Source organism: Nicotiana tabacum, chromosome 1, assembly GCF_000715075.1.
Source record: "Nicotiana tabacum cultivar K326 chromosome 1, ASM71507v2, whole genome shotgun sequence".
NCBI classification, from domain to species: Eukaryota; Viridiplantae; Streptophyta; class Magnoliopsida; order Solanales; family Solanaceae; genus Nicotiana; species Nicotiana tabacum.
The window spans coordinates 94,957,421-94,978,326 of NC_134080.1; the positions used below are offsets into that span (position 1 = coordinate 94,957,421).

Here is a 20,906-nt window from a genome sequence, read left to right on the forward strand (position 1 = left end):
AATACGGATATAGCAAAACATGCGGAATCAAAAATAGGAGCTAGATCTACAATTGATTGGAAGAACAAGAACCAATTAGAATATGAAACCTAATTACCTCTATGAACTCAATCAATTGTAACCCTAAGCTACGAACATAAGAGCTGGACCTACAATTGATTGGAAGAACAAGAACCAATTAGGATATGAAGCCTAATTACCTCTATGAACTCAATCAATTATAATCCTAAGCTATGAAACCCTCAAGAGATTGACAACTCTTAAAAATCCGGATAAAGTAATTAAGCAATTAAGTATTCACTACTAATTGCTCACCAACTAAGACTAATTTAGCATTAATGGAAGCAATAAAGAAATTAAAGGCATAAACATAAATGCATTAATTAAAAAATAAGGATAAAGAGTGAGACTTGCATGTCTTCAAATTTATCATTCATCAAGTCTACCTAAAATAAAAGCCTTATGGGCTAATTATACTAGAGTGGGTATTTGGGCTACAAATGACTCAAATACCCGTAAGCTAATTCTAAGGAGCTTAGTCAATTATTACAAGTATAGCCTTCTTGATCTTGACTCCTTTAAAGCACTCCAATGCTATGATGCTGACTTGGAAATTATTAGGCATGTTCATCCAGGATGTACCATCCTCCCCCACTTGAAAGAAATTCGTCCTCGAATTTGGACCTTGCAAAACCAAGAAAGGGGCAAACATAAGTACCAAGCCAATCACAATCAAAGCATTGTATGTCCAAGCTAAAAAGATCAAAGATCACATTCTTGTACTCAAAAGTGACATTCTTATGATATAGCTAAGTGTCATAATCAATAAAGAACACATCTCCAATACAAATGACACAAACTTAACTAATAAGAAAAATAATACTCATGAGAAGAATCAAGAGAGTGTAAAGTTTCATGTTTCCAACAAAACCACAATCTTGTCAAATCCTCAACAAAGTTCACACTTTTATGGTATAACCAAGTGTCACAAGAAGGAATAAAAATCATACTCTCCAACTCAAAGAAAGATACTTCACCATGATAAGAAGCAAAAATTTTAATCCCCAAATATTTACACACTTTCCAACAACTTCACATGACAACTTAAGAGATATACCAAGCTCATCATGAATCATCATATAAAGAATATCACAATACTGAAAGTTAAAAGTCTTTACCTCAATGGCCTTTGATAAACACAAGATAAGCATAAGCCAAACGTACATATCATTCTTGCTTTTGGGCAAAACAAAAAACTCTTGACAAAAAGTAAACCAAAGTGTCAGTTCAAGGCCTTTCTTATCCTTAGCAACTTTCTCTTGTTGAACCTTCATAAAACATTCAATAAAATTAGGTTCTTTTTGCTCAAAATGGTTACTCAAAACACCAAAAGAAATATTCTTACCTTTTCTCATAGGAGCATTGGCAATAGAGAATGTTCTTTCAAAAGTAGGAATAAGATAAGTAAAGCAATTAATACTTGTGCTAGCATCGAAAACTTTATTTTCCTTTTCACACTCAACAAAATCATCACATAAATATGCATGAGTCATCAGGATCAAATACAAGAGAAGTCAACTCATTGGAATACAAATGGAAGTTTTCTTCTTTTACATTTGTGTCATTATAAGTAAATGGTTCACTCTCCAACAGTGCATCTTCACACTCACGTTTGCTCATTTCACCACAAAAATTGAATCTTTTTGCCAAAGGAATAAAAATAGAATCAAAAGAATCATCAACACATTCTTCTTCACTCATTACTCCATAAAGGTCAAAATTATCTTCCATCAAAGTTAAAGTAGAGTCAAAAGAACCATCACATGCATCATCCCATAAAGGTGGGGTATCATAAGATCCAACATCACACACATCACTAGCTAAGGATCCATTAAACAAAGAACTAGAATCATCCAATAATGCAAAAGAACTCCTAGCTAGCTAGTTGCAAGCCATAACTATTTTTCTCATTACAAGATAAAGAAGTATCAAACTCATCAATGTCATAGCTATTTTTCAAACTCAAAGTGTCACCACAATCAACTAAAGTATCATGAGTAGAAGGATAAGCTATTTTACCTTGAAGCTCTTCTAAAGTAAAATTCTCTTTACCTTGAACTTGTTCATTATATTTCAAAAGTTCTCTTGAAAAGGTAGCTTGATCTTCTTTCAAGTTCATCAAAGTAGATTGAACTTCACTTGAGGGCTCATCTCCAAAAATTCCTTCACAAGATACAAAATAACTAGAGAATGAAGAAAGGTTATTAGCATTAGAATAAGAAAAATCCTCACTCTCTTTTTGTTTTCCCTCTTTCTTTTCTCTCATTTTCTTTTCAAGCTCTTCACTCTTTTCTTGTGACAACTCGCTCACTTCACTCCACACTTTCTCTCCTTTTTCCACTCTAGTGTTGTCACTTTTCTCTCCCTTACTTCTCTCTATCTTTTGTCTCCCATCCGTACTTTTTCTCTTTGCATTTTTCAAGGATGTTCTCAAACTCATTTGGCCTTTTCCCCTTTGGTTCACTTCATTCCCCCTATATTTATCATGGAAAACTTGTTGGATGTTGTTCATTCAAGGTGTCCTCTTGATCATGTTAAAAAAGTGGGTTGTTCATCATTCGAGGTTCTTGAGGTGGTATGATTGGTGGAGGAGGAAGATTGTCCCTCCTTAATGGTACTTGAGGCATATTTTGGGGACGTAGATTCATTGGTGGTCTAGGTTGGGTCATTTGGGGTGGTGGTATTATGGGTATGTGCGCTTGAAGTCTAAATGGTGGTTTGTATTGGTAGTGGGTAGGTGTTCAGTAGTTTGGTGGAGGAAAATAAGGTCCCTTTGGTGAGTGTGGTCGCTTTGGTAGTTTTTGTGGTATTTGGAAATGTTCGTTATGTTGCGGTTTTCCTCTTTGAAAGATTTGTCGCACTTGTGAAGGAGAGGGTGTAGTAGAGGAATGAGTAAGCGTGATACTACGCTCCCTTCCTTGTCGCCTCAAGTGAGATTCCTCCATCATGGAATTCAACCTTGCACTCGTTTTGTGTTGCCATATGGTAAAATTGGTAACCTTCTCACTTATGTCATAAATCATAGAGATAACTTAATGCATTGGAGTCTCACTCCTTGGATCACAATTCAGACTAGAAGTTTGTCCATACTCCATGATACCTACAAAACGAGCAAACAAGTTAGTAGTAAAAGTCCACCAACTCACTTGATGTCGCTCAACCCTCGTGTATCACATCTTGCACTAATTGGCTTTTGCGTACTCAAAGTCCTATTAGCTCTTGCCTTTTTCCGCTCAAGTATTGAATATCAAAATTGCTAGCAAAGTTAAGTCCCAAGGTTTCCCAACAAGTTCCAACCGTCTTTGGGGTGGAGTGGAAGTTGTGTATTCACAAGGACGGACAATTAAAAGCAAACGGACTTGAACCAAGCAATTCACAACGAAAATAAAGAGAAAAGCACGAAAGAAATGGCACGAAAAAAACAAAGGACACAAAGAAACTAGAATTAAACTTAATATGAACTAATATCAAGTTAATCTAGTTGAGAGTTATGTTCACTACAAATTAGAAGAAGAAAAGAAAAGAAACTACATAACCAGGCAATTTTCAAAATATGGTCATATTCGCAAAAATTGGACAGATTTGTAAAACTGGCCAGATTTGCAAAGAATGGTTTAATCTGTAATTCTGGACAGATTCACAAAAGCTGATAAAGTTGCAGACTGTTGGTGATCGTCTTAGCAACCAGTTGTGTAGAAATCTTGGCGCAGGATGCAGCTCAAAACTGGTGCTAAAACTAGAGTAGAACAGGTGACCAACTAGTGCAACACTTGTGAAGAAATGGTGCAGCAGCTGGAAAACTTCTAGCTGATCTTCCTGAAGATTCCACACAACTAAGGCAGTACACAGTTGCAGCCTACTGGACAGTTCTTCACACTGATTTTCTGCTCAAAATAGCTCCAAGTGAGTTCAAAACAGTGGAGAATAGTGCAGAAATTTGCTGTGCAGAACTTTAGCCAAAACAGTTTCAAAGAGTTGCAGCAACAAGCTCCAAAAGGCAGCTACCACTATGCAGATTTGTTGTGAAGTTACAGAGTTCTTCTGCAGCATAAACCTAGGTTCAAACTGGGAGAAACTAGCCGTGGCAGATCTCAAACAGTGCAGAAAATGGACTGATCAATAGTTAACACAAAGAACACAAACTGAATCTTAATAGCAGTCTGAACTCCCAAAGAACTCAGCTCTAATCCTGGGCTTCAATTAAAATGTCAATCTGAAGTATTGACTTGTCTATGGTAACTGAAGTTGCTTGAATTTGCAGCAAATGAAATGAGGTACTCAGTTACAAGACAATCAGCTCAAACAATGCACAAAAGTGCAGAAATTGCAGCTTCAAAGCAGTGCAAAAAATGATGTCAAAACTTGATCAAAACACAGCTGAGTTTGGCTAAAATCAGAACAGTCAACCAAGCAATTTGTTTTCAATATGTTGTGTACACAGAGAACAGGGAAAGGAGCTGCAGCTTAACTGGTTCAAAAATAGATGAGTGCTTCAATTTTTTTTCAGCTTCAAAACTCAGAAACCAACTATGTTTAAGCTCAGAAATTCTCAGGATTTCGAACCAGTGGAACCTTTAAATCTGCGCAGAAACAACTGCTCAAACTTGGCAGAATTTACTGTCGAACACTACTGCAAACTGCTGCTCTTTGCTGCAGATTCATGGCTCGATTACCTTGGCTCAAACCACCTAAATCACTTTTCAAAAGATTGTAGAATCAGAGGGGAATTTGTATGCTCAAAACTCATAAACATGAAGCTTAGAGAGTCAGAAACTCAGTCGTAATTACCAACAACAAGAACTACAAGCACGGCAAAATCATACCCTCGAATTGAGCATACGAATTCAAGCTAAGCTCAGAGAATCAAAATTCAACTCCAAAACCCCTTTTCAGATTAATCTCAACTCCCCTCTCAGAAGTTCAGAAACCAAAAACTCATTCAAAATTCGATTAAGGAACTCGAGTCGAACTTATGAATTCAACTCAGAAAGATCGAGTCAATGCTCAGTTGAAACTCAAATTCTCTTCACAATTTTAGAAATCAGTCTAAGTTTAAAACTCAGAAATCAACCTAAGATTCATTTCAGAAATTCAAACCTTCAGGGGTTAAAGAATTTGAACCTGGAGTTTTCTTCTGAATTCAATCGACACTGTAATCGAAAAGTTCAATCGTCGAGGCGATTGCCTTCGTGGAGCCCAATCAGCTGCACATGAATCTTAGAAAAAAATTGAAGAACACAGTTGTTGTTCTTCGTCTTCTTGAGAGAATCGACTCCAAATCAACCTAAAAATCAATTCGAATCAGCTCTACAAGTGTTCTTCTTCGATTTACCAGCTACTCGAATCTACTCAAATCAGTCCAGGAAGTTCTTCAATCGAAACAAGTATTCTTCGACTGATTCAAGTTCGGCTCAAAATGTTCTGGTAAACCTCACTCAAATCATCTTCAACTGGACCCAAACTTTAGCCACAAACTCTCAACAACTCGAACAAAACTCTAAAATCAATTTATTCAAACACTGATGGAATCGAAAAGCCCTAAGTCGTCTTCTTCTTCGCACAAGCAGTTCAAAATTTCTAACCAAAACTCGTAAACCATCTTCCAATCTTCAGATTTAGCTTCAAAATGAAGTTTCCAGCTAGTATCATAAACACCCAATCGAATTCAAACCCTAATTTTTCAGATTAGGCAGTTTCGAACTCCACCTTCGACGAGTAGTCTCCCAATCGATTTACACCCAATTTCGGCTAGGGTTCCAATGATTTCAAGCACAAAATCAGTAATTAAACTCAGATAATGAAGGAATCGGAATTTTCAGAATCAAAATCCTTAGAGAGAAGAAGGAATTTAAGTTTCAGCACAATACACACAAAAAATAGTGATAACAATATCGGATGAACAGTGAACTAGCTATTTTGGGAAATTTTCGATTTTATTTTTATTTTTATTTTCTGATTTTCAGATTTGATGATAATCAAAACAAAGACCCAAGGATTGATAGAACAATCCAAAACCTTCACTCTCATACCAACATGATACGGAAGCATATTGAAAATACGGATATAGCAAAACACGCGAAATCAAAGCATATGAACAATCACCTATGATTGATTGGAAGAACAAGAACCAATTAGGATATGAAACCCAATTGCCTTTATGAACCCAATCAATTGTAATCTTAAGCTATAAATATAAGAGCTAGACCTACAATTGATTGGAAGAACAAGAACCAATTAGCATATGAAGCCTAATTACCTCTATGAACTCAATCAATTGTAACCCTAAACTATGAAAACCTCAAGAGATTGACCACTCTTGAAAACCCAGATAAAGTAATTAAGCAATTAAGCATTCACTACTAATTGTTCACCAACTAAGACTAATTACCACTAATGGAAGCAATAAAGAAATTAAAGGCATAAACACAAATGCATTAATTAAAAGATAAAGATAAAGAGTGAGACTTGCATGTCTTCAAGTTTATCATTCATTAGGTCTACCTAAATAAAAGCCTTAAGGGCTATTTATACTACAGTGGGTATTTGGCTACAAATGACTCAAATACCCCTAAGCTAATTCTAAGAAGCTTAGTCAATTATTACAAGTATAGCCTTTCCATTAAAGCATTCAAATGCTATGATGTTGACTTGGAAATTGTTAGGATGCTCATCCGGCATGTATCAGACACTTACAAAATGAGACTAAGTGTCACAAATCCCTCTCAAACCTTCCTATAACCAAATCGATTATCCCCACAAGTTTTAAAACAACAAACACATATACAAGAAGTATCAAATTGAAAAGTAGGGCTCAAATACACAAAATGACCGATCGGATTATTACAGTATTTCCCCAAATCATGAGGGTAAGTGTTCCACATCTATTTTGATGTATATTATGAATCCCCATAAATTTTTATACCTAAAATATGAAATTTCAAAGTGAATTTTGGGATTTTTGTTACTACACTTTTAAGATAGTGTATTTTTGAGTTTTGAGTACCGATTTGGTCTCTATTTTGAAATCTAATCATATATTTGAACTCTGAAGGTTATGAGTCATTGAGATTTTATATTGGTTCCGAATTTCAGGCACGCAAGCCCAGGTTGATTTTTATTGACTTATTGAGAATTCTTTAAAGATCAAAGCTTTATGGATTGTGATTGATTCTTGTGCAATTGGTTGACTTCCTTGGATGATGTTTGGCTAGCTTTGAGTCGGCTAGAGATGATTTCTTAAGAAAATGCGATTTTGGAGCTTTGGATTAGCCCAGATAAGGTAATGTCTTGCATAGCTTTGGTTGAGAGAACTTTTCCTACTAATTTATATTGTTTGCTACATGCAGGGATGATGTATATATGAGGTGGCCAGTATATGTACATGTGTCATGGGTATTCATTCTCAGGGTAGATTCTAGATTACTTTATGCCTTATTTGGTTGCATGCTCTACTTGATTCTATATTTACTCAATTGATTGACTATGTGAGCATGGTAAAACATGCTAGGTTTAATGTTGAGGCTTATGGTACCTTAATTTGAACACGATAAACTATTCTTGAAATCTTGTTATACTTTATTTAGACATAGTTACACATATATTATGAACACAGACCCATACTTGTTATTTTTGTGTTATGCCTTAAATTGATATATGATTACTTAAGTATTTTTACCCACGTTAAAGAGTATGAAATGGATTTTAATGCTTATTAGGGCATGATGATTGTTTGGATGACGTATTACATGTTGGGTTTGTTGTCATACATACATATAGCATATATCCTACCTAGGGATCATCCCTTGTATACATCCATACATCCATGCATAGTTATTTCTTTGTCTATGTGGATTTTATATGCTTATCTTTTATTCATATGCATACATCACTACATATGGTTCTTCGATATGGACTGAGGTTCTAGCACGAGGTTTTTGTCGTGCAGATATTGTGATATTATTATTGATTTGGGCATGAAATTTTTGCTATGCGGATACGGTGATATTGTTATTAATTTGGGCATGAGGTTTCTGCCGTGCGGATATTATGATATTGTTATTAATTTAGCATGAGTTTTCTATCGTGCTAATATTGTGTTATTATTATTGATTTGACATGAGATTTTTACCGTACGGGCTGTGATGTGATATTATTTTGGCACGAGGTCTTTGTCGTGTGGACTGTGAAGTGATATTATTTTGGCATTCGGTCTTTGCCGTGTGATTAATTTGATTATGGCACGTGAGTTATCCGTACAACGTATGGATAAGGATTCATCCCTCTAGGGTCGCCCTCTCATATTTCTCTCGTGATGGCATACACATAGTCGTGAATATTTAACAGATTGATTGGAAATGGCACGAGGTTTTTGTCATGCAGATATGATGATATCGTCAAGGCACCCGGTGTTTACCGTGCAACGTGTGGATATGGATCCATCCCCTAGAGTCACCCTCTCGTATGTCACGACCCAAGTTTCCCCTCCGTTGGGTTTCGATATGGCACCTAGTCTTAGGGACTAGGTAAGCCTAACATTAAATGTAACAACAACAATATTTAAACAACATCTACCAATTTGAAATAGAAATCTCTTTAAAATTTATAATTCCCAAAACTTGTGGTACAAGTCATAAGCTCTACAGAGTTTGCTACAACTTCTAAATACAACTGTTTGGAAATAAGTAAAAAAAGTGTGAATACAAAATAGGAAGGTGACTCTGAAGCCTGTGAACGCAGCAGCATGCTTACTTGAGTCTCCACAATAACAATCCGCACATCTACTAGTGATCAAAAGCCTGGATCTGTATAAAAAATGTACAAAAGTGTAGTATGAGTACACCATAGCAGTACCCAGTAAGTATCAAGACTATCGGTCAAGACACCCACTGGACTAAAAAATCTGAACGACAATAAGTATAGGAACAACAAGGTATGATATCTACACAACGACTACCCATATGGCTAAAATATAGCAATTGCAATAAGAAAAGAAAAACAACAAGTATCAGCGGAATGCCATAATAATGACACAGAAGAGTGAACGGAAACACAACTTAAATACGGCATCACAGTTACAAAAAAGGCAAGTAATAACTCAGTAACTACGACTGCTCTCACATCAGGTTTTAGTCATCAAATTCCACGAGGTGCCGAACCTCAGATAAATCACAACTCATGGGTTTCAATACCTTAACCCTAACACTTGGCATCTTGTGCCCTCGTTGCACCTCATAACCGCACTGGCGACTCACGTGCCCAATAGAGCCATTCTCACATAGAAGGCAAGTAAACAAGAGTGTGCGTCTATACCCAACAATATCAAGAAACCCTTTATTCGATAAGAGTGCTTAACTACGTGTATGCTTGTGCAAGTTTCCTAACATAGTTTATACCAGCTAGTAAGCATAAGGAGAAGAACGGATAGCACATAGAATGTTTTCTCAAGACTTTCACAATATAAAGCTCACACAGGTAAATGTACCACTACACAGATATCAACAACAAGAATGCCCCCAGGCCATCACAAGTCATCACAACCAATCCCTGACATAGCCCACCTTGTCTCGCCACGTGTGCAATAGTAAAGTAAATGTCCGCCTTGTCTCGCCACACGTGCATAATAATATTCTCACCTTGTCTCACCACATGCACAACCCATATATATATATATCCCTCCTTGTCACGATGCTTGTGCATATATCAATAGTAACAACAGCACGACAGAAACCTCATGCAACCCCATAACAAAAACCGCATGGCAGAAACCTCGTGCATCACAATATCAACAATCGCACGACAGAAACCTCGTGCACCACCACAACAAGTACAACAACAACAATGACAATAAATACAAGAACACCGGCAAGTAAATCAACTCAAGACCTTTCGATCACAAAGAGACAGTAAAACTAGCTCACAAGGAATAACCTTAATAGAGAATACTAGGCATAATAAGAACAGTTCAACAAGGGAGAAAATAATTTGTAACAACGATCCCACAATATATAGTTCAACAATAAGGAAGCTAACACGAGTCATATAATTCTAAATAAGGACATGTCAACTAAATATAGGATATCTAAACTTCTTTTAAGGTTGGGCAATTACGAAGAATATACAACAAATTCAATTAAGGATGAGCAGCGGAAAGATAATCATAACCTCAATTAAGACTAAACAATTACAAGAGAGATAATAATAATTTCCAATAAGGACAAGCAGTTATGAAAAGATAGCATGACAAAGGAGAGGTAAAAATCTTCAGTTAAGTCAAATAAGAGTCAAATAGGCAATAAGAGTGAATTATAAAGCAATTAATTCCAATTAAAGCATGTAGAGGTGAAACTAGTAAATAGGAAACTCAATCATATCAAGAACAACTTCATACTTAGTGAATATATGGACCTAAGAACCCTAAAAGGCCAACTTTCCACAAATAAGCCTGAGCACGCACTCGTCACCTCGCGTGCATGGATAATCAACATAGAAGACTCAAATCCTAAGGGGAAGTCCCCCACACAAGGTTAGGCAAGATACTTACCTCAAAGAAAATAAACCAATACTCTAAAATGAACTTCTCGGATAAAAAGACCTTCGGACGGCTCAAATCTAACCAAAAAAACTTCAAGCACAAATAAAACTCATAAGAAACTATTCTGGATCATAAAGTCTCAACTTTTAACAAGAACTCAAAATCAACCCAAAAGTCGACCTCCGGGCCCGGACCTCGAAACCCGAATAATTTCACAAAACCCGAACACCTATTTCGATATGAGTTCAACCATACTAAAATTATCAAATTCCGATACCATTTCGCCCTTTAAATCATGACTTTTTAGTTTTGAAAATTTTCTTCAAAAACCTCCATTATCCTCAACTCAAAACACAAATTATATGACAAAAAAAAAAGATAAAATCATGGAATATAATAAATACTAGGTGAAGAACACTTACCCAACCGATTTGCTTGAAAACCCCACAAAGAATCGATCAAAACCAAGCTCTACAAGTCAAAATATGATAAAAATGGCCTAACCCTCGATTTGGGAAATATATTCTGCCTGTCCTGGTGACAATGCATCGCGATCGCGGAAAAACCATCGCGATCGCGAAGAAGGAAAAGAAGGCTGCCCAGAATGACCCTACGCGAACGCGAACGGAGAGATGTGAACGCGGATAACAGTAAGCTAGACTTACGCGATTGCGTGCCCAAAGATGCGAACATGAAGAATAGAGTGAGGAAGCAAGTCTACCAATACGAGAACGCGGAAGATCAAACGCGAACGTGGTGCAGAATATTTCACAAGTTTGCGATCGTGAATTGTATTATGCAAACACAATGAAGAAAAATGGGGCAGATCAATAGAACACTACGCGATCGCGACTAGAACTACGCGATCCCGAAAGAGAACATCACACACTAGAAACTAGTAATCTAAATATTGAAGAAATTGGCCCCAAGCCCATCCGAAACACACCCAAGGCCCCCGGGACCCCGTCTAAACATACCAACAAGTTCCATTGCCTAACACGGACTCGCTCGAGGTCTTAAATTACATTAAACGACGCCGAAACTATGAATCACAGCAAGAATCGAACTTATGAACTTTCAAATCTTCCAACTTCTAAAACTCGTGCCGAAACTTATCAAATCAACCCGGAACGACGCCAAATTTTGCAGACAATTCCTAAATGATATGATGGATCTGTCTCAACTATCGAAATCACATTCCGACATGATATCACAAAAGTCAACTATTGGTCAAACTTCTCCATCCTCCAAACTTCAATTTTTCCGACGTTCGCCGAAATGCCTCAATTTACCCTACAACCTTCTAATTCCAAATCCGGACTCGCGTATAAGTCCAAAATCACCATACGAAGCTATTGACATCATCCAAAACTCATTCCGGAGCCGTTTACACAAAAGTAAAATTCCGGTCAATTCTTACCGTTTAAGCTTCCAAAACTTAAATATTTCTTCCAATTTGATTCTGAATCATCCGATAACTGAATTCGACCACGCACGCAAGTCAGTACACATAATATGAAGCTGCTCAAGCCCTTATGCTGCTAAATGGAACTTAAATTCTCAAAACGACCGGTCGGGTTGTTACATCCTCCCCCTCTTAAATATACATTCATCCTCGAACATGTCAAGAATCGCCTCGAAGTCTTCAAATCACTGAATGCACATATCCATCATACACCTGCGGGTGACCCGACGTCATCCCAATCTACATAAGCCTGATGAGACCATCTCAACTGTAAATTAGCCTTCTTACCAATACCGATAAGCCTTATAGTCATCACTCCCACTTTCCATTCATTTCCAAAAGACCCAATTCTAAATCCATACCCGGTATCAGTCTCAACCAGCTGTAACAACTCATGCCTACACACACAAGGTACAACCACACAACATAACACACCATATATAGGCCCATAATAACATTTCTGATCATAATAGCTACCCGAAATCAAATCCAGCACCGACAATTAGCCTCATATCCGGTAGAACTCTATTTCAAACCTCCATAACACTAACAGCGATGCAAGGAACATAAAGAGCACTTAACTATACACCCAAATCAACAAGTCACAACTAGCACCACCGGGAACACACCCCACAAGCTAAAACTCAGGGAGCACAGAACGAAAATGACTAAACATGTAAAGAGAAACACATAAGAGAAATATCAAACAAGCCCGACAGGCATAACTCCCTATCATTACCACACTACGAATCAATTTAAATAGGAAAATCAAAATACATGAACAATCATAAGGACCTCATCCTGGTATAACTCTCCACCGCGTCACGCAGCCCGGATCAAACATATCAAATCACATGAAATCGTGAGGGTCTTGCCCTCACTCTAAATCACAGGTAGGATATATATCATACCAACTAGAACCTTTCACTAGATCAATTCCGTCAACAAATTACAACACGTACTGACTCCCACACTGGTGGAGCATAAGAATCATAGCTCGTAACCAACATACTCAGGAATCACATCAACCTACCATAATGGACAATAGGAATTCACTTCTAGTCTCACTAATGAATAAAACAATGATAGACACGGGCTACCACTCATAGAATCTCCTGACATGGAAAACACATAAACAGAATACTAAGTCATGAACTCACCCATATGTGGAGCAACAAATAGGGGAACTCACCCCGATAAGTAGAACTGCAACGAAATATGGCTGGTGATCCTCTATAACAAACCGAAAGCATACTTGTATGACATTATCTAGCGCAACGGCCTCAAGCCTACCATATAAAACACATCAACGAGTCGAGCCTCCCCCTCTTTGGCGCCCTCTACTCGCCTGAATACCTCGTTGAGACATATTTGTCCAAAGTCTAGGGCAATCTCTCACCATGTGGCTGGTATCCCCACACTCAAAACAACCTCTCCACTGACGTGACTGTGGGAACTGTGCGGTACAGGTACTTTGAGACCCATGAACACCTGAAGCATTGTGCGAAGACGGAAGTGCAAACTGAACTGGCTGACCCACAAAACCTCTACCATGCCGTACCCTGCCTCCAAAATAAGGACCAGTGGATCTCTCCGGTCTACGAGGCCTCCTTGCCTCCTTGTACTCTATCTCCTGAACTCATTTGCCCTCTCTCTCCTGGCCTTGCCTGTCCTCTTTCTCCTGTTCCTACATACCTTCTATCCGGTGTGCGATCCCAACCACCTGCTGAAATGAAACATCCAACTCCAACTCCCGAGCCATGCTAAATCGAATATCATGCCTGAGCCCCTCAATAAACCTACGGACTCGCTCTCTAACTGTAGCAACTAAGGCAGGTGCATGCCTAGCCAAATCATTGATTCTAACGGCATACTCTAATACCGACATATTGCCCTAACGCAGCTGCTCAAACTTCGCATGCCATGCATTCTGAAGGAATTGAGGTAAAAACTCTCTCAAGAACATTTCTGAAAACTGGACCCATGTAAGTGAAGTTGCATCAGCCGGGCTACCCAACTCATATGCCCGCCACCACTGATAAGCCGCTCCCTTAACCTGGAACGTAGTAAAAGCAACCCCACTCATTTTAACAATACCCATAGTGCGGAGAATGCGATGACAATCCTCTAGAAAGCCTGTGCACTCTCTGAAGCCAAACCACTGAATGTATGAGGGTCATATTTCTTGAACCTTGCAAGTCTCTTCCTCAGATGTTGCTACCCTGACCATAGGCTAAACTAGAAACATAGGCTGTGTCACTATGACACCTAGAACTTGACCAACGTGAACTCGTTTCTCTGGAGTGTGTGCAGCGGGAGTCTGAGCTCCTTCACCAGACTGTGAAGTAGCTGGTGCAACCGGAATCAACCCCGCCTGAGCCAATGTACCAAACATACTCAAAAACTATGCTAAGGTCTCCTAAAATCGGGGGGTAACAGCAGGCGCCTCCAATACCTGTCCCCCAACTAGAACTACTTGCGGCTCCTCAATTGGTTCTCTAGTAGGTGCTCTATTTGCGACACGTGCTCCTCGTCAGCCTCTGCCTCTGCCTCTAGCGACACCTACTCCGGGAGCAGGGTCATCGATAACTGCAGCTCGTGTCTTTACCATCTATGAGAGAGTGGAACGATAAAAGTTCAAACTTTAAGATCAATGAACTCGCATGATAGGAATGAAGGATGTGATATTGTCTTAATAGTTCTACAGCCTCTCGAAGATAAGTATGGATGTCTCCGTACCAATCCACAATGCTCTACTAAACTCGCTTATGACTCGTAGCACCTATGAACCTAGAGCTCTGATACCAACTTGTCACGACCCAAATTTCCCCTCTATTGAGTTTCGTGATGGCACCTAGTCTTAGTGTCACGACCCAAACTGGAGGGTCACGATGGGCACTCGGTGCCTTATTCAACCGAGTACCAATGTAACATATCTTTCTTATCGTGTTGTCATTAGTAACTGGGCCAACATGGCCACAACTCGTAATGTATAACTATAAGTGGGAAAGCACTGTATCAATGAACCATCTTTCTTAAAACATGAATACATATGGGCCATCAAGGCCTCTAACATACTGTACAAAATGAACCTTTGTCTACAAATCCTTTAAGAGTATTAGACATCAAATGGGACAGGGTACCGGCCTACCCATAAGTCTGTAGCAAAATTTTGACATGATAAGTCCTAGACTCGGCTGCACTCCGAATGAGGTGGGGTCTTACCGATCTTTCGCTAAATGCTAACCTTGTCTACTATGATGGCTCGTCAAATTGATTGTTTATACCTACAGGCATGAATGCAGCGTCCCCAACAAAAGAACATCAGTATGAATAATTTACCGAGTATGTAAGGCACATAAATAAGTATATAAAAGACGTGGAAGAAACATGGAGTAAATGACTCAACCTGTAAGTCATGAAATACTTATAGTGTCATGCATATGCATATGAATGTCATGTCGTGCATATGTACATGTATTCATAACATCATCAAGCCTCTAAGGGCATCCCATCATATCATCTCAGCCACTGTGGGCAAAATCATCAACGTATACCAGTTGATCAGGTGGTGGTGCATATATAACGCTGTAACCTTTTCCCATATCCCATATAACTATAATATACATATATATATATACATATATATGCGTATATAACATCATCTGGTCATGGGTCAATGTACATGTATAAATGAATGCAATGCATGAGAAGTACGTCAATAAAATCTTTCGGAATGTCATAAGACCATTAAGCCTTTAATTAATATCATGAAGTAAACTCTATCAACTTACGTATTTTCTGAGACCCATGAATAAGTGATAGAATAATAGGACACATGGGGAATCAAGAACATAAGCATATCTAGCATTTCTATGAATAGAGTCATTTATGGAAGTTGTGCATTTGCTCGCTTCATTTGTATCGTATGGATCATGCCAAAAGGAAAGAGGGGATAGCCTTAACATACCTGAGTCGATTCTCTAGACAATCCTTCCAACACATGTCAATTGCGCGGCAGATCAAAGTATGGAAAAATCCATATGATATTCTTGAGAAAGATTGTACCGTACTTTCTTAGAATTACATCTTACGCATAATGGGATCTCGTATGAATTTATGAAGAATTTTCATCCCTTACTTAGTATTAGTAAGTAATGACCATCTTCATTAGAGAAGCCTTCATTAGTAATGACGATCTTCATTAGAGGGTGTGGACCCCACTTATGTGTGACTAAGCCATAAACTCTTCTTAAAATGTGCCACCTTTTTACATAACTTAAAGAGTCATTTCTTGGCTTGATCAAGACAACCTTGAGCTTCCACATTAAGGGCACTTAGTCTTATCCATTTTATGCTTAATTACTCAATTAGCTTAATTACTTAATTAATCTCCCACTAAAAATCCTTAATTATCCACATAATTAAGAATTATCTCAAATTACATAAAATACTACTCACTTTTAACACACTTTGTATACCTTACTATTATGGTCATGTGGTACCTTGTATGACACTAGTCCATAAATATGGGGTATTATAGCTCAAACCGTATTTTATCCCAAATTGTCAAACTTCGACGAAACTTATTTTCTTCGATTTGCTTACTCTCTCACCTTTAAGAATTTACTTATCCCTTGTTTGAAATAGCAAAATACTTATAATCCCAAGATAATCTCATTCCTGAACTTACGTTGATTAACTTACGATAAAACTTTAATGTACAAAAATGCAGGATGTAACCTCTCATTTCCGAGCTTCCATCAATTTACTTATGGCGTACTTTCACGTACGAAACATGGGTTGTAACACTTAGGGACTAAGTAAGCCTAACATTAAATGTAACAACAACAATATTTAAACAACATCTACCAATTTGAAATAGAAATCTCTTTAAAATTTACAATTCTCAAAACATGTGGCTCTACAAAGTTTGCTACAACTTCTAAATACAACTGTTTAGAAATAAGTAAAAACAGTGTGAATACAAAATAGGAAGGTGACTCTGAAGCCTACAAACGCAACAACAGGTTTACCTTGAGTCTCCACAGCAACAATCCGCACAACTACTAGCGATCAAAAGCCTGGATCTGTACAAAAATGTACAGAAGTGTAGTAGGAGTACACCATAGCGGTATCCAGTAAGTATCTATACTAACCTCAGTCGAGTAGTGACGAGGAACAACCAAGACACCCACTGGACTAAATAACCCGAATGACAATAAGTATAGGAACAACATGGTATGATATCTACATAACGACTACGCCATATGGCTAACAATACAGTAATTGCAATAAGAAAAGAAAAACAACAAGTATCAGGGGATACCATAATATAATGACACATAAAAGTGAACAGAAACACAATCTAAATCTGACATCACAGTTACAGCAAAGACAAGTAATAACTCAATAATTACGACTTCTCTCACATCAGGTTTTAGTCATCAAATTCCACGAGGTGCTGAACCTTGGACAAATCACAACTCACAGGTATCAATATCTGAACCCTAACACTTGGCATCCTATGATCTTTTTGCACCTCATAACCGCACTTGCATCTCACGTGCCCAATAGAACCATTCTCATATAGAAGGTAAGTAAACAAGGGTGTGCGTCTATACTCAACAATATCAAGAAACCCTTTATCCGATAAGAGTGATTAGCTCTGTGTATGCTTGTGCAAGTGTCCTAACATAGTTCATACCAGCTAGTAAGCATAAGGAGAATAACGGACAGCATGAAGAATATTTTCTCACGACTTTCACAATATAAAGCTCACACAAGTAAATGTACCACTACACAGATATCAACAACAAGAATGTTACACCCCGCAGTATTATGTCGATGTTATGCTCCGCAGTATTATATTACGATGATGTTACGCTCCACATTATTATATTACAATGATATTACACCATGTAGTATTGTACGTTGAATTTGTCGTAAGATAATTGACATCAGTTCAAGGAAAAGATTATTTAGAAATTATAGGTATTACGCTATTTCAAACAAGTGATAAGTAAATTCCTAAAGGTGAGAGAGTAAGCGAACCAAAGAAAATGAGTTTCGTCAACGTTTGATATTTTGGGATAAAATACAGTCTGAGCTATAATACCCGGTATTTATGGACTAGTGTCGTACAAGGTACCACATGACCATAATAGTAAGGTGTAAAAAGTGTGTTAAAAGTGAGTAGTATTTTAAGTAATTTGAGATAATTCCTAATTATATGGATAATTGGGTAATTATTGGTTAATGGGGAATTAACAAACTAATTAAGGAATTAAGTGGATAATTATTGGATAAGGATTTAATCCTTAATGTGGCAGCCAACAAAGTCACAAAATGTGACTCTTAAAGTTCACATATAGGTGGCATATTTAGAATAATAGTTGGCCAAGTCATCCACAAGAGTGGGGCCCACAACCCCAATATTAAAAGACTTTCCCATATGCTTAGCTTATACTTATACTTGCTTGCTAACAGATGAATCTCAAACCAAAGAATTTATACGAAATCTTAAAAAAAAAATAACGAATGAAGCTCAACAATTCATATGAAAATGCAACAGCATGAAATCGCAGTTCTAAGGGAGTACGGTACCATCTTTCTCAAGAATATCATATAGATTTTTCCCTAATTCGATTCTCCGTTATGTGTTCTTTGCAAAAGACGTGTGTTAGAGGGATTGTCAAGAGAATCGATTCAGATATGTTAAGGCTATCCCTTCTTTCCTTTTGGCATGATCTATACGACACAAATGAAACGAGCAAATGCACAACTTCCATAAATGACTCTATTCATAGAAGTATTAGAGGTTCTTATGTTCTTGAATTTCCATGTGTCATATTATTACATCTTCTATTCATGGATCTCAAAAAAATACGTATGTTGAAAAAGTTTACTTCATGATATTGCTCAAAGGCATAATGGTCTTATGACATTCCAAAAGATGTTATTGACGTACTTCTCATGCATTGCATTCATTTATACATGTACATTAACCCATGACCAGATGACATTATATAGGCATATATATGTATATAATATGTATATGGGATATAGAAAAAGGTTACGGTGTTATATACGCACCACCACCTGATCAGCTAGTATACGTTGATGATTGGCCCACAATGGTCGAAATGATATAATGGGATGCCCTCAAAGGCTTGATGATGTTATGAATGCATATACCCATGTATGGTATGACATTTATACGTATATGCATGACATTATAATATTAAATGATTCACAGAGCTATTCAGATATACATGTTGAGTCTTTTAATCCATGTTTCTTTCATGTCTATTATTTACTAATTTTCATTTCTTACATACTCAGTACATTATTGTACTCACGTCCCTTTTCCTAAGGACGCTGCGTTTCATGCCCGTAGGTCCGATAGACAGGTTATGAGCCCTCCAAGTAAGCTATCAACTCAGCGAAAGGTGTTGGTGCGCTCCATTTGCTCCGAAGTTGCCTATTTGGTCAGTATGCATTGGACACATATCGATTGGTATGTTAGGGCCCTGTCCCGGCCTTATGACGTTTATGTACTCTTAGAGGCTTGTAGACATATGTCATGTATATGAAAGATTATATGGCCTTGTCGGCCTATGTTCAGTGTACGAGTGATCGTTTTGGTCTTATAGGCCAGTATGTCACATGTATTCTTGTTATCTCATGACGGGTTTTTTGGCTCATTTACTCATGATAACATGATAAGAAAGATATGTTACATTGATACTCGGTTGAGTAAGGCACCGGGTGACCGTCGCGGCCCTTCGGTTTGGGTCGTGATAGAAGTGGTATCAGAGCAGTTATGTCCTAGGGAGTCTACAAGCCATGTCTAGTAGAGTCTTGTTTATGGGTATGTTGTGCACCACACTTATAAGCAGGAGGCTACAGGGCATTTAGGACTATAACTCTTTCTTCTTACTCTAGATCGTGTGGTAGAACTCAGTTGTAAAAACTCAATTTCCTAAACTCTATCTTATTCATAATACGACGATGCCTACATCCAGAAAGGCAATTGGTAAGAGAGTGAATGTGGCTATGGAAGAGTTGAGTCAGAGAAACTCGATTTTTTTATGATGCTTATGATTAGTAAATGTAAGGTATTCAGTAGATCATGTGTGTACTAAGACGTGTAAGCCTCTTGATAAAGAGCCTTAAGGCAAGAATATCTATCCACCCCTATGGTGAAAGGCAATGAGAGATTCAGAAGATAGATACAAGTTTCAATAAGTAAAAGAAGCAAGGTGAAGAAGGGTACGAGGAGCCTAGTTAATGAAGGTTATCGCTATTTACAATATAAATAGAGAAATATAAACCTTTTGAGTTACCTTCAACTATAACAGATGTATGTACAACTGGCCACACCAATCTCAGTTGTGCCTTATGGGGGCACAAAAGTAGTAAAAGAAGGACGGATATTAGGATCCGATTGGTGTTAGAGTGACCCAAAATGATGGATGGATTGTTTGTGTTAGTTGACATTTCCGAAGGATATTGTAAATGTGCTAATAGATCTCCTTGCGATACACCCAGATGGTGCACTTCAAAATAGTACAACTAGATATGAGTAATACAAAGATAGGCACTGGAAGTTCTGAATGGATAAATATTACCTTAGTGTGGCTCCCGTCCCTAGTAGAGAAAAATGTTAGGCAACCCGAAGAGCCAGTAGATGGAGCAAGGGGAGATAAAAGTAAAAGAATGTCTTATTAAAGTTTTCAGAATAAAGTGATAGATAAAAATATTAGCAGAGAAAAAAGAAGAGAGATAATGAAGCATTATGAGTAAGATGTGATACATGGATGACAACGATAGAGTATTACAGAATCT

The 20,906-nt window shown here is 37.7% G+C and overlaps 1 long non-coding RNA gene across 1 annotated transcript; it reads right to left on the bottom strand.

Moving 5' to 3' along the window:
- Positions 1–356: 356 nt before the first annotated feature.
- On the bottom strand, positions 357–6,550 carry LOC107767055 (uncharacterized). The gene is made up of 2 exons (XR_001643824.2): positions 1,179–6,550; positions 357–684 (listed from the first exon to the last, which is right to left on the bottom strand). It is a non-coding gene; the product is annotated as an uncharacterized LOC107767055 (long non-coding RNA).
- Positions 6,551–20,906: the final 14,356 nt, after the last annotated feature.